The sequence below is a fragment of the Schistocerca gregaria genome, chromosome X (genome assembly GCF_023897955.1).
Source record: "Schistocerca gregaria isolate iqSchGreg1 chromosome X, iqSchGreg1.2, whole genome shotgun sequence".
In the NCBI taxonomy this organism is placed as follows: domain Eukaryota; kingdom Metazoa; phylum Arthropoda; class Insecta; order Orthoptera; family Acrididae; genus Schistocerca; species Schistocerca gregaria.
In genome coordinates this window covers 514,671,257-514,684,458 of record NC_064931.1, presented here as the reverse complement: position 1 = coordinate 514,684,458, position 13,202 = coordinate 514,671,257, and the positions used below count along the sequence as shown (strand labels likewise).

General features: G+C 35.8%; 1 protein-coding gene across 7 annotated transcripts in view; it reads right to left on the bottom strand.

Annotated features, from left to right (window-relative positions):
• Positions 1-13,202, bottom strand: part of LOC126299523 (uncharacterized) — a 204,364-nt gene that overhangs the window by 176,427 nt on the left and 14,735 nt on the right. For 3 of the 7 annotated variants that reach the window (XM_049991498.1, XM_049991492.1, XM_049991494.1), the window contains exon 2: positions 2,353-2,472. The exons of the other annotated variants lie outside the window; for them this stretch is intronic. The gene's annotated coding sequence lies outside the window, so the exon portion shown is untranslated. The remainder of the gene's footprint in view (positions 1-2,352; positions 2,473-13,202) is intronic. 7 annotated transcript variants of the gene reach the window in all.

Here is a 13,202-nt window from a genome sequence, read left to right as displayed (position 1 = left end):
CTGTTCCTTAAATGTACCAGTATAAAATGCTGTGCAACATGCTCATATTCTTCTGCCATTAGCACTTTCTCTACTTCAATAAGGGGAACACATCCTACTCACAAAAAACACCTTCATAACATACCACCACTACCACCTTTCTTCAACTGTTGGCACTACACGTGATAGCAGGTCATTCCGAATCACTTGTTTCCAGTCATCCACTGTCCAGTGACTCCAGACTCCACTCTTCACACCACATAAGGTGTAACTTAGCACTGACCACAGAAATTTGTGGCTTATAAGGAGCTGCTCCACCACTGTACCCCCCCCCCCCCCCCCTTTAACTCCATGTGTGCAGTTATTGTACTAGCTGAATTGCTCGTATCACTTTGGAACACAAGTGAGTTCTCCTCCTGATATCACAAGATTTCATTGATAACCACCTTCTGCAATGCTCTATGGTCACTGTCCATTAGTACATGAGATCCTCCCGATCTTGGTAAGCTGTGGTTGTTTCTTCGCACTGCCACTTCACAATCACATCACATCACCAACAGTGGACTTGGGCAGCTTCAGAAACACTGAAATGTACATGACGAATTCTGTTCCGTTCACTGCTGTCAAATTACTGTGCTACCACAGGTAGTGATTACTAGCTGCTTGCATGCAACACTTACTGATGGTAACATAACAGTTGTGATCTGTTTTCCATTGTATTATTTCTTTCTCCATGCAGCAAGTTTCTTTTGTGCTACAGAATGTATGAAGCATGTAGCAGAAGTGTGATTCATGACTGGAAAGTTCAGCAATCTACTCACGTCTTGCATGGTCAGACACATGACTATGTATGACCAATGTGGGAATATTTCTAGAAGAGAGAATAGTATGACTACTGTCTCTAGCGTAGGTCATCGAAAGAACTGTGGACAATCTGAAGATTCTTAAGAACTATGTCACAGAAGTTAATGAGGAAAACCACTGTGTAGAACAGGAAGGGGCTGCTTCATCTAAGCTACAGACACCTGGTAAAAACAGAGAGACCGAACAATGAGTAACGAAGTTGGCCCTTTTCTTTACCTAATAATAATAATAATAATAATAATAATAATAATACTGTGTGTTACTCTTTGAGAGGCAGAATTACGTAGTATTCAGTGACAGCACACTCTTTTAACAGTTGTTAGAGCCCTCAATTTCAGATGAATAATAATACCATTGTGTCGTATCGTTAATTTTTAAGAGAGAGAGAGTTAAGGTATTGTTTGAAGACACTGTGTGGCACGACGAAGCATGGATGAATGCCAGTCATTCCATCAGAAGAGACTGAGCAAATGCCACATTTTGTCTTTTTTCTGTGTTTGGAGAAATGGTTTGTGTTAGATAATTTCAGTGAGTGGCGCATACCGCACTTTCACAATAAATCTCATCTTGTTATTATGCACAAGTATGACATACTACATAGAATTAGGGCGATTTTTTAAGTACTTAAGCAGTTTATATTATTTTAATGTTGTTGGTTATTGTATCACATGAAAGATCAGACCCACTTAAGCACCCCTTTCATATTGTATATGTGAATTATATGTGAATCATAGTGGTTATTGTAAAAGACAGTTCACATCCTATTACTTTTGTTGAGGTATAATAGGAAAAAGATATAATTTTATGCACAGAAGTGTTTATGTTATGTGACAAAAATATTACGAAGCTGTAAAGCAAACTCAGTACTCGACGTTAACATGAAGTGCGAGAAGATACTACACTACTGCACAGTTGCTGCTGCTTTACATGCATGCACGCATTGGTGAACTGGTATTACCCCCTTCCAGACTCGACTGTGTTTCGCTGTCAATCACTGTTAGTCTGAGTTAGGTGTACTCCATGTTTGAAGTCACGGTGCTCTCAGACTCGGGCCATTCTTCAGTTGCTGCTTCTCTACTAACAGCACAATACTCTCCGCCTCCTTTTTACTGGCAGGTCCACCTTTTGTGACATCTAGTGGCCAATTCTGCATTACACAGGGGTGTCGGGATACTTTTGATCAGATAGTGTATGTTCTCCTTCATCTAAGTTCTCTGTGATCCTTGTGCTTCTCTCACACACTGGCAATCACAAGTTATTCTCAGCATCAGTTTCTTCTCAATTGTAACCAATTTGCTTTCATGTAGAAAATCTATTCACATCTTTAATCGTAAATTGTTTACCCAATGTAATAATTTGCTTATCCCTACATAACCAGACATTACTGTTTTATTCAGTAATGTTTTTTTTCATCCATTGTTTCCTATCTCCCGTCCCAATATTGTATGAAATACATGTTCATTATGAAGAGCTCAAAATACTAGAGTTTTACCCAAATTTTCCACTTACGGTTCTCAGGTATAGTAGAATCTATCCTTTTTATCTGCAGCTATGGTACATGCCCATTAAGTGCTATTTCTATTCTTGCATCTGCATGTACTCTTAATATCAGCCACCGCATTGAAGATTCTGGAAGAAAGTACAGTGAATGAAGGTACCAAAAATTTAGCTGTCACTTTCTGCCGTGCAAGATAACAAGAAACGGAGTTTGAAGTTATATTTCCAATTTCTAGTTTTAACATTAGTTTGATATTTTGCTACATGTTGTTTTACAGTAATACTGCCATAAGCAAATGTTCTGTAAAAGCAACTGCACATAAAAGTCCATGTCAACATAACTACTGCCATCAAGTGAAGTGAATAAATGCAAACTGTAAATGTTTCAGTACCAGTTGCAATGATTTGGCTGAAATGCTAGCACCTACATGCTCTCAAGTAATATAGATTTGTGTACGCCCAACTAAAAAGAGTCATCAATTTCAGTAATTCATGTAACTGAGAAAACCACAAGCTGTGTTCTATCATTTCAGTTTTGGAAACATTAACTGCTGGGAACAACAAGATTTTGTGGTACAATTCACTTGGTGTAGTACAATATAAAGCTTTAAGAAGGAATGCATCTGTTGTGTACGAGATTAAACAGGATGATCTTGGAACGAGGAAACAGAAATACTAACATAAGAGAGCCTAAGGAGCAGATATAAATGTGTGTTCTGATTCCACAGACATGCTTTCACCATTAAAGATTGCAAACAATATTATAAGAAAATACATTCAATGAAGATACATTGGAGAGTCAAACTGTCAACACATCAAAAATGAAGGGACAGCCAACATTAATCTTAGTTGTGGTAGACTCAGTTGCACCGTAAAAAGAGGCAGCCTCTAATTATTCTAAAGGCCGATGATACACTAAATTTTATGACATTTAAATGTCCTATTCACCATTAATATTTAATTGCTTTAGCAACAAGCATTAAGGAAGATGCCCGCCTCTTTAGCTGAGGTCACTAACACATGCCTGTGCTGTGGCGCTTGACTCAGGAGGTAAGCTGATCCAAATCCTGATGGTGGATGAAATTTTCACTGCCAGCATTTGGCCAGCAGGAGGAAGAGAGGGGTTGGTGTAAAGTCTGTGATCATCAGTCTTTGGGCCACTGTCCTGAGTTAAATTCCAAATCTCTCCACGGGGTCTTGTGAGGTGAGGGCATTTGACACTCTTGATGGTGATCCACCTGTCAGATGGGGATGTTAAGCTTAGTGGCCTCCTTGGTGCTTTTCTAGATGAGTGGGCTATGTGCCAACACCAGGTTTCATCATCTCCCTTCTTTCATCATCTCCAACATGACCTAACTTGAAAAAAGTTACAGTTACATGGTTAAAAAGAGTGTTTTGTAAGGATTGTAACACTGAAATAACAATGCTAAATGAACAAGTTTCAAGTTTACAATTCATAGTCAATGCTTGAAGGAGAGAGATTGACTCACTCAAGGGGGGGAAAAAAAAAAAAAAAAAAAAAAAAAAAAAAAAAAAAAAAAAAATCAGGATCTGTGATCAAAGCCAACATTAAGTGAAGTCACACAAGTCAAAAGTAGGCTTAATAAATCGTCTGAGTGGATAAAGATATCACATAAAGATAATTCTTCAATTGCAAAAAGAACAACAAACTCTGCCAAAACTGTTACGTTTTTCGATAAAAACAAATACGATGTGTTGCAATCAAGTGACTGTGATAACGACTCCCAATAATTGTGAGCTTATAAAAATCAGTGAGCTGAAAATGAATGGTGTTTCTGCAACTAATGTCAATAACAAACACGGATCATCTAGGAAAAAGAATAGTGCAGTTTTACTAACAGACCGTTTAGGCAGAAATCCAGCACTTTCCAAGAGAAGAATCAGTACACAGCAGTGATTAGTGCAGTGAAACCTGGAGCGGAATGTAAAAGTGTTGTTGATACTAACTCTCAGACGAAACGAATGCATGAAAATGACTATTGTCTGTATAAGGGGATTGAATGATGTCGCAAAAAAATGATGCAGAGGTCTGTGTGAAAACTCTGCAGTATTTTCCAGAAGCTAACAAATGCAGAAAAACAGTTGTTGCCATACTGCCTCATATGCGCAATCTAATTTATAGTTCGCATGTAAACAAAGAAATTTGAAAAATAAACTTTAAAATAAAGAAACTGTGTTCACAATATGCCAAGTGTGATATACTGGATATATGCGTGCAAGCATCGAAATCTGCACATGAAGCATGGAATGGAGGAGGAGCAGGAGAGTAGTGGTTAACATCCCATCAACAGCGAGGTCATTAGAGATGGAGGATTAGGGGAGGATGGCAAAGGAAATCGTGCCCTTTCACAGGAACCATCCCGCCTAAAGTGATTTAGGGAAGTCACGGAAAACCTAAGTCAGCAGGGCCGGACGCGGGATTGAACCATCATCCTGCCCGAATGCGAGTCCAGTGTGCTAACCACTGTGCCATCTCACTCGGTAAAAGCATGGAATGCATTTAACAGGGAAAAGGTTTGTTTGTGATCGGTGTCAGTGAAGTAATTAATGAAAGACTTAAGGACTAGAACAATCTATCAGTTTCCTGCATGTTCTACTGGCAATAATGAGGAAATTCAAATGGACAAGAAAGAAGAACAAAAAGACAACACAAATAGTGATCCTAACTTAAACTAAAGATATGGGATACTGTCATTATGACTCCCAACTATGAATTAGTGAATCCACCCAAACTAAAAATTTATCACCATAATGTGCAATCCCTGCATAATAAGATCAACAAAATTAATGTACTGTTAACTGACTAACAAAAAGATATCTCTGTGTTATGCATTTCTGAACACTGGCTTAATTCTAAATTGATTCCAAATACAAAAATTCATTTTGTTTTCCTACTATTGCAGGGAAAACAGCAAGTAGGGTGGCAATTTACACAAAGGAAAATATAGATTTCACTACCCTACCTGACTGAGCTAGAACAAATGCAGAAAGGAATTACAAAATGTCAGCTATAAAAATTAGTCAGTTCAATCTGGTTATCGTTACAGTTTACCAATCACCATCTGGACATTTTGAACTTTTCTTAAAATAAAATGGAGTCATTGCTAAATACAGTAAATAAAATGGATTGAAAGTTGATAATCTGTGGCAACTTCAATATTGATTTCCTCGCAAACAGTAGAAACAGAGAGGCCATTTTGAACCTTCCAACATCCTGTAATTTAATGGGTGATGTAAAAACTGCTACCTGAGAAACAAAAACTTGTGAAACAGCTTTAGATCAATTTCTAGTCAAGATAAGTTTAAATAACAATTCACTAAAAATTTTCAATGCAGGCTTTAGTGTCAATGTTGCCCAAATACTAAGCTTAAAAACGAAAGGCTGTATTATTAACAATATGTCTTTAAGAACCACATGTAGAAGGTATTATCAGGATAATGTAAATTACTTCAACAGCTTATTACAGAAAGAAAAATTCTCACACGTTTACAAAATTAATGATATAAATGAAAAATTCGACACCTTCAGATACATCAATGCCTTTCTTTCCAATTGCATTCCCAATGAAAACTGTAACCACGACGGGACCACAAGGGGAGTAACATTTTCCTGCCAGAAGACACAACTAATTCATGAAATATGTAAATCAAGAAGTCCTCACTTGAAATACACATATTCTATAAAAAATACTCCAAAATACTAAGGAAAATAATAAGAGCAGCAATAAATAATGCATGATGATGAATACATTTATAACTCAGCTAATAAAGCTAAAGCAATGTGGAGTGTTACATAAAATAGAATCTGGTTAACACAGACAATCCAGCAGAAATATAACACTATCACAAAAAATAAAGTAATAAACCCCTTAAAAGTGAACAACACTTTTTTTTTTTTTTTTTTTTTTTTTTTTTTTTTTTTTTTTGCAGGTGTGGCTGATAATATGATACATCAGACTTACTTAAGAGCACCCAAACCAGTGCATATAAAATAAGTGCTTTTAGTGGGTCAATATACATCATTTCTGTCTCACAAGAGGAAGTAGCTAACACAATAAAAGGACTAAAAAATTCCAACTCTGCAGCCACTGATGGCGCCCCTGCAGGAATCTTAAAGAAGAAGGCATCAAATCTAATTGAAATACTTACATACTTATGCGACTGCTTACTTTAGGCAGACATTTTCGTTGATGTATTGAAAACATCTAAAGTCACTTCAGTACATCAAAAAGGGGTAATTTCATGTGAAATCACCCAGTGGCTGTTGCCCTTATGCCACAGATTTTTCTGAAAATTTTGTGTAAGAATGTACATAATGAGTTAGGGTTAAAATATTTTTTCTGGAATTTTTTTTACCAAAATTGTAATTAGGAGACCATTTTGAGATGTGGGGCCCCTTCTACCAAATGGCATTGAGAAACGAAGTGCCTTGTAAGTTTGTAACCACTATATGAATCAATTTTATTCAATTTGGTGTCATTGGAAAGTAAAAGAATAGAGCTATAATAGAAAAATTATTAAAGTGCTGTGTCTAAGCAACAAATGTTTGAAAATTTGAAATTAATGTAATTTCTCACTTTTTTTTTAATTTCAGGAATTATTTTCAGCAAAATCACAAGTTTCACCATCCAAATTTTTGTTTCAAATAATTCGTACTGCCATACTTTTCAACATACAAAAAAAATCAGAAGCATGTTCATCCTCTATTGTTAGATCTTATACTTCTTCAATAATACTGTAATAATTATTTGCTTCAAATAGCTAATCAACAATACATGAAACAATAATGAAAAATTCAGTCTAGCAGCAACACTCACATGCAACACAGGCTGTGTGTGGTAGGTTTCTGTGTGTCTGTGTACTTTATATATCTGAAGGACTTTTTTGTCTTGATTTTGTGCTTCTTACATAAGCAGCCATTCTGTTTGATAATTAGAGAACAAGAAAAAGTTTCATACCATCCAGTTCTTTTCTGCAACATACACAGTTGATTAAAAATCACAATGGAAAACAAATGTTCTTTAGGTTTTGTGTCAGAAGAAAAGTAGTAGCAGTGGAGGGCTTGATTTAATAGATATGTCAAGCCTGAATCAAGATGATATTGAATTATTGAAGCTAACAAATACCTGTGAAAATATTGGGAGTGTTTGTTCTTCTCACAAAAGGATCTATTTGGGAACATTTGAAGACATACAAAGAATATGCTGTGACCCTTTTAGGACGCATGGTAAAAAGACTGCTAAGAAATCTCTGAAACCTATTTCTTTAACCATGGCAAGGAAATATAAAACCCTTGGACTTATAGCAGGTACCAAGCTGTGCATAACATGTTGTAAGGGCATTTTATCTCCTATGGGGGATAACCTTTCAGGAATGGATGAATGTGAAGCTGAAGATCACGAGTATACACCAGATCCATCTACAGCTCTTCAAAAACTTGAAGTTGTGAATTACTTGAAATTTCACAATTTAAGGTTACCAAGAGAGCACAAGACAGGCATCCAGAATACATTCGATCCAAGTCTTGTCGCTTAGCTTTAAAATTCCAGCAAACAGCATCAGAACTGCTACATGTTCCAGTGAAAAATGTGTCTGAAAAAACTGGCAGTGTTGAATGTACAGACTGTAATATTTTAAAGCAAAAACTTAATGAGAAATTCAGCATAAGTTCTGTTAAAGAAAAACTACAATACTTTCCTTAGCACCAGCTTCATGGAGTAAAGAAAAAATCCAAATGTTTTTTAACACTACTGAATACATGGTATAGAAATCGAGGGTATTGCTAAAAGAAGATGGTATTTTGTCAAAAAGTAGTTACAAAGTGGGAAACAGAATAGGAAAGATGTGGAAACACGTGTCCAGAATTTTTACTGTGAAGATGATATAAGACGCATTTCTGCTAATAGAAAAGACTGTCTGTCTCTGTACCTTTAGAAAATGGCAAAAAGAGTGCATAACACAAAAAGACTAATTTTACATAATCTGCAAGATGTATACTTAGCTTTTAGAGAAAAATACCCTGAAGATAATTTTGTTTTACTAAATTTTGTGAACTTAGGCCAAAAGAATGTGTTACTGCAACCAGACGTGGAATGCATAACTTATGTGTGTGTGCACATATCACCAAAACGTATAACTGTTAATGCATGCTGCACATGTCAAAGAACCGTACACTGAACTTCTACAGAAACTTGTGTGCAATCTGGAAAACGAGGAGTGCATGCTGCATTGCTGTTCTTGGTGTAGTGACGAATATGAACTGTGCAATTTTTTAATGGAGTTGGAGTCCTTACAAAATTGTGAAAATGTTGCATTAAAACAATGGATGCAAATTGATCGGCCTACACTGGAGACATTAATGAAGACAACCGATGAATTTCTTGAGTATCTCATGTAAAAACTTCAAAACTTAACACAACATCATTATGTACCAAAATCTCATAGTCACTACTTCAAATCAAGCAAAGAAACCCTCCCTGATACTACTTGCATCATCATAGTGGATTTTGCAGAAAACTATACCTGTTCGCAAGGATTTCACTGGCAGAACATTCAAGTCATCCTTCATCTTCTGTGGTGTACTTTAAAACAAGTTAGTGAATTAAGTCAATGACATTGTGTTATATAAGTGACTGTTTGCAGCAGGATACAAACATGTTCTATTTCTTCCAGAAAACTGCTCTCACTTATGTATTGGAACAATTACCATACATCCAGCATGTTATGCACTTTAGTGATGGCATGTTCTGCACAATATCAAAAATTTAAGAACTTTTTAAATTTGTCCTATCACAAGCAAGATCATGCAGTAATTGCAGGATGGAATTTTTTTGTCACTAGCCATGGCAAAAATGCAAGTGATGGAGTTGGTGGTACTATTAAACGTTTAGCAACAAGAGCAAGTGTACAGTGTCCATATGAGTCACATTTTAAGTCCAAAAGATTTGTTTACATTTGACAAAACTCATGTTCCAGGAATAGAAACCTTTTATGTTACAACAGAGGAGATAAAGTTCACAAACATGTTACAAAAACGATACGAGACTGGTTCTACCATTCCTGGGACGAGAGTGAACATTTTTTCAATCCACTGAATGAAAACAAGTTGCCGATAAAGTGTGTTTCATCATCTACTAAATTCATTCAAGTTCCTCTTGGAATTTAAAACACTGCCTCTAACACAATTAAAGAAGAAACATTTGTCGCAGCGATCTACGATAACCAGTGGTGGCTTGGAAAAATTCTAGAGATAAGTGAAGAACACAGAGATTCGAAAGTAAAGTTCACGAGCCCAAGTGGCCTTTCCTCAAGTTATTCATGGCCACTTCACACTGATGTTTGCTTGATACCTTATAAAAACATTTTAATGACTTTGCCTGCTCCCAGTGCAAGCACAAGTACTGGTCACTTAAATACTTTTGAATCAGACATAATATTGTCCATTGAAAACTTGTTTGAAAGAATGAACACTTTTTAGAATTTTATGAATGTGTTTTATGAGAACTGATCATTATTTGTGACCAAAAGGTAAGAGTCACACAATGAAATGTGTATATTATTATTTATGTTCTTTCTGTGTTAAATGATTAAACAGAACAAACATGCTTCTCATTTTTTTATGTTGAAATGTATGACAATAGGAATTCTTTGAGACAAAGTTTAAAATCGTGAAACTTGTAATTTTGATGAAAAAAAATGAAAAAGACTTAAATTACTGATTTGCACATATTTCTATGCACAGTTGCAGCATTTTTATAGTTTAGTGATATAGTTGGCCCTTTTATCTTTCTAGTGACGCCAAATTGAATGAAATTGATTTATAAATAAGGGAGTTATAGTAGTTAAAAACTTTCAACCTACCTTTCGTACTAATGCCAGATGGAGAAAATGCTAGATATTTCAAAATGACCCCCTGACTACAGTTTTGATCTAAAAAATCTGAAAAAATTATTTTATCACTTTCTATTTATGTACTATCTTACACCAAATTTTCACAAATATCTGTGACATTATGACAATGAGATTTCTTTATTTTGGGCAATTTTAAATGAAATGAGCCAAAGGTGAGAAAGGTAATGTAAACAACTACAGACCCATCACAATTTCCTACTGCATTTCAGAAGTATTCGAAAAAGTTATTTATGACAAACTTATGAAATGTATAAACAAAAACAGTATCTTATGTAATGAACAACATGAATTCAGAAATAAAAGATCAACAACAACTGCTATTTATAAATGCATGAATTCCATATTAAAGTCTGATGGACAAGAAACAAGAATCAATAGCAGCATTTATTGAGCCGTCAAAACCTTTTAACATGGTGGATCTCACAATTCTGCTGTCAAAGGCTGAAAAATATAGTATTCAAGGTGTGTCCAACAACAGGATCAGTTCATTCCTGAGCCATCTTCAGCAGGCAGTGTACTTCAAGCACATAAATATCCACCTGAAAACTATATCTAAACACTTATCACACTATAAACAAATTAAATATGGTGTACCCCAGGAATCAGTACTGGGACCCCTTTTGTATATAAATGATCTCAACTTAAATGTGGATGCACGGGAGGGGGGGGGGGGGGGGGGGGGGGGGAGTACTAAAATTCCACAATGCCCCAAATAAGGACATGTTTATCCCATTGGTCTCAATGAACAAGTTGGTAACAGTACTGAAACCAAATTCAATACTTTTGCAGCAGAGCAATGTAAAATGGAACAAGCATATTGAATATCTTAATGCAGAACTGAGCAAGACATTTTACCTCCTTTGCTCACTAAAATCGTGCTGTATTGAGAAAACAGTAACAAATGCATATCATGACTACTTCCATTCTCAGCTTAAATATGGAGTCACTTTATGGGGAAACTTTAAAACAGCTAATAGCACTTTCAAACTACAAAACATGACCATTAGAATCTTGTTTGGATGGATTATATATAACCCAAATCAAAACATATCTGTACCAAGGGGGGGGGGGGGGGGGGGGTGTTGCTGGAAATGCTGTGATAAACAGTACACAAAGTCTTTATGTCTACAAGGTGCAGCTGCTTCAAACAGAAAAGCCAACGATCAAACCTCAGTGCAAACAACTGCAGCGGATATGCTAGCCAAGACTGATGTGGACAATTTCTTGTTGGAAAAGGATTGTTTCTTCAATGTGTCAGCTTTCCACATATCTGCAAAACTAAGCCATTTGAATGTCTATATATAGGGATCAGTTGTCCTTACGTTACAAGAGAAATGGAAAGGACAGTCCTAAGGTCAACATGCGTTGTGAACTTTGTTCATTCTCTTTCAGCAAATCTACTATCAATAGTGATGTCAGCCTGGATAAACATTGCTGTAAGGCATGTCAACACTGAGCTGAACAGGATGCTCCAGACACTGGCAAAATCTCACGTGTTGTTCCAGTTTATGCTCTTGGTAAGTGGGGATACACTAAACATGGCCTGCACCTAAATAGGAAGGAGAGATGTAATATAACTTCTCTATTCGCAGATACTGTAAGAGGGGGGGGGGGGGGGGGGGTGTCACAGTCACACAAGGAATGATTCCTGTGGTTAATGGAACCAGGCAGACAGGTTTCTTAGGTTAATGCCAAAGTCCAGACAGAAAATAATCAAGAAAAATAGAACAACAGAAGCTTCATGTGCAATAAATAGGGATAAAGCTAAGGGTAGTATCAACTTACTTCATCAAAATAACAGGAGAATAAAACGTGAAGTAGATGAGCTGTTAGTGTGTTTAGATGATCTCCAAAATACGAATGAGACTGATATAATTTGCCTGTGTGAACACCATGTAACTGTAGGCATGGAAACTCATTATAAATGGGTATAACTTAACATCTTATACTTGCAAATCTAACACGGATAAAGGAGAAGTTCCCATTCGTACAAAACAAGGCCTTAAATACAAAACTGTAGAAGTAAGCAAATTTTGTGTAGATCTACACTTTGAAGTTTGTGCATGTGAACTACAGTTAGATAATGTGGTGTTGATATTAACAACAGTGTACAGGTCCCTATTAGGAGATTGGGAGCTATTCATAAAAAAGTTTGACTCCTTATTCTGCTGTCTGACACAAAAAGATAAAGTTATTAATCTGTGGTCACTTCAATGTAAACTTTCTAAGGAATTCTGATAGGAAAAGGAAACTAGAAGTGTTATTAATGACATTTAACTTAGAATCAGTGATCAATTACCCTACACATATAATTCAAGACAGTAGGGTTCTAATAGATAATGAATTTGTACAGCAAGCAGATATAAAACTAACACATGCTTTCCCTGTGATAAATAGATTACCAAATCATGATGCACAATTGATTAACTAACAAAACCTAGCAGAGTGTACAGTTCAGAAACCATAAACTAAAAGTGTAAGGTTGTTCAGCCGAGTTTCTACACTTCAGAGAAAGTTTAAGAAATGTTAGTTGGGGAGATGCATTTATCATTAGCATTTGGCTCATTATATACAACATATTTCTTGATAAATTTATATACCTTTTTGAACACTGTTGCCCAAAAAATTACTAAATGTAACACCAAACAGTTTTCAAAGAACTCTTACAATTGCTACAGGTATTATGTGTCTTCACAAAGAAAAAGAAAACTGTATGAGAGAGCAATTATTAGTAAAGACTCTGAAGTACTTTTACACTATAAAAATTATTGTACCAAACTGAGAACAGTTGTGAGAAAAATCAAGAAATATGTATGTTAGAGATGAAATTAACAACTCAGGTAATAAAATCAAATCAGTATGGAATGTTGTTAGAAAATAGACAGGAAAAGTAACCACTAGGGTAGGTAGTATTACTATTAGAGAGAACG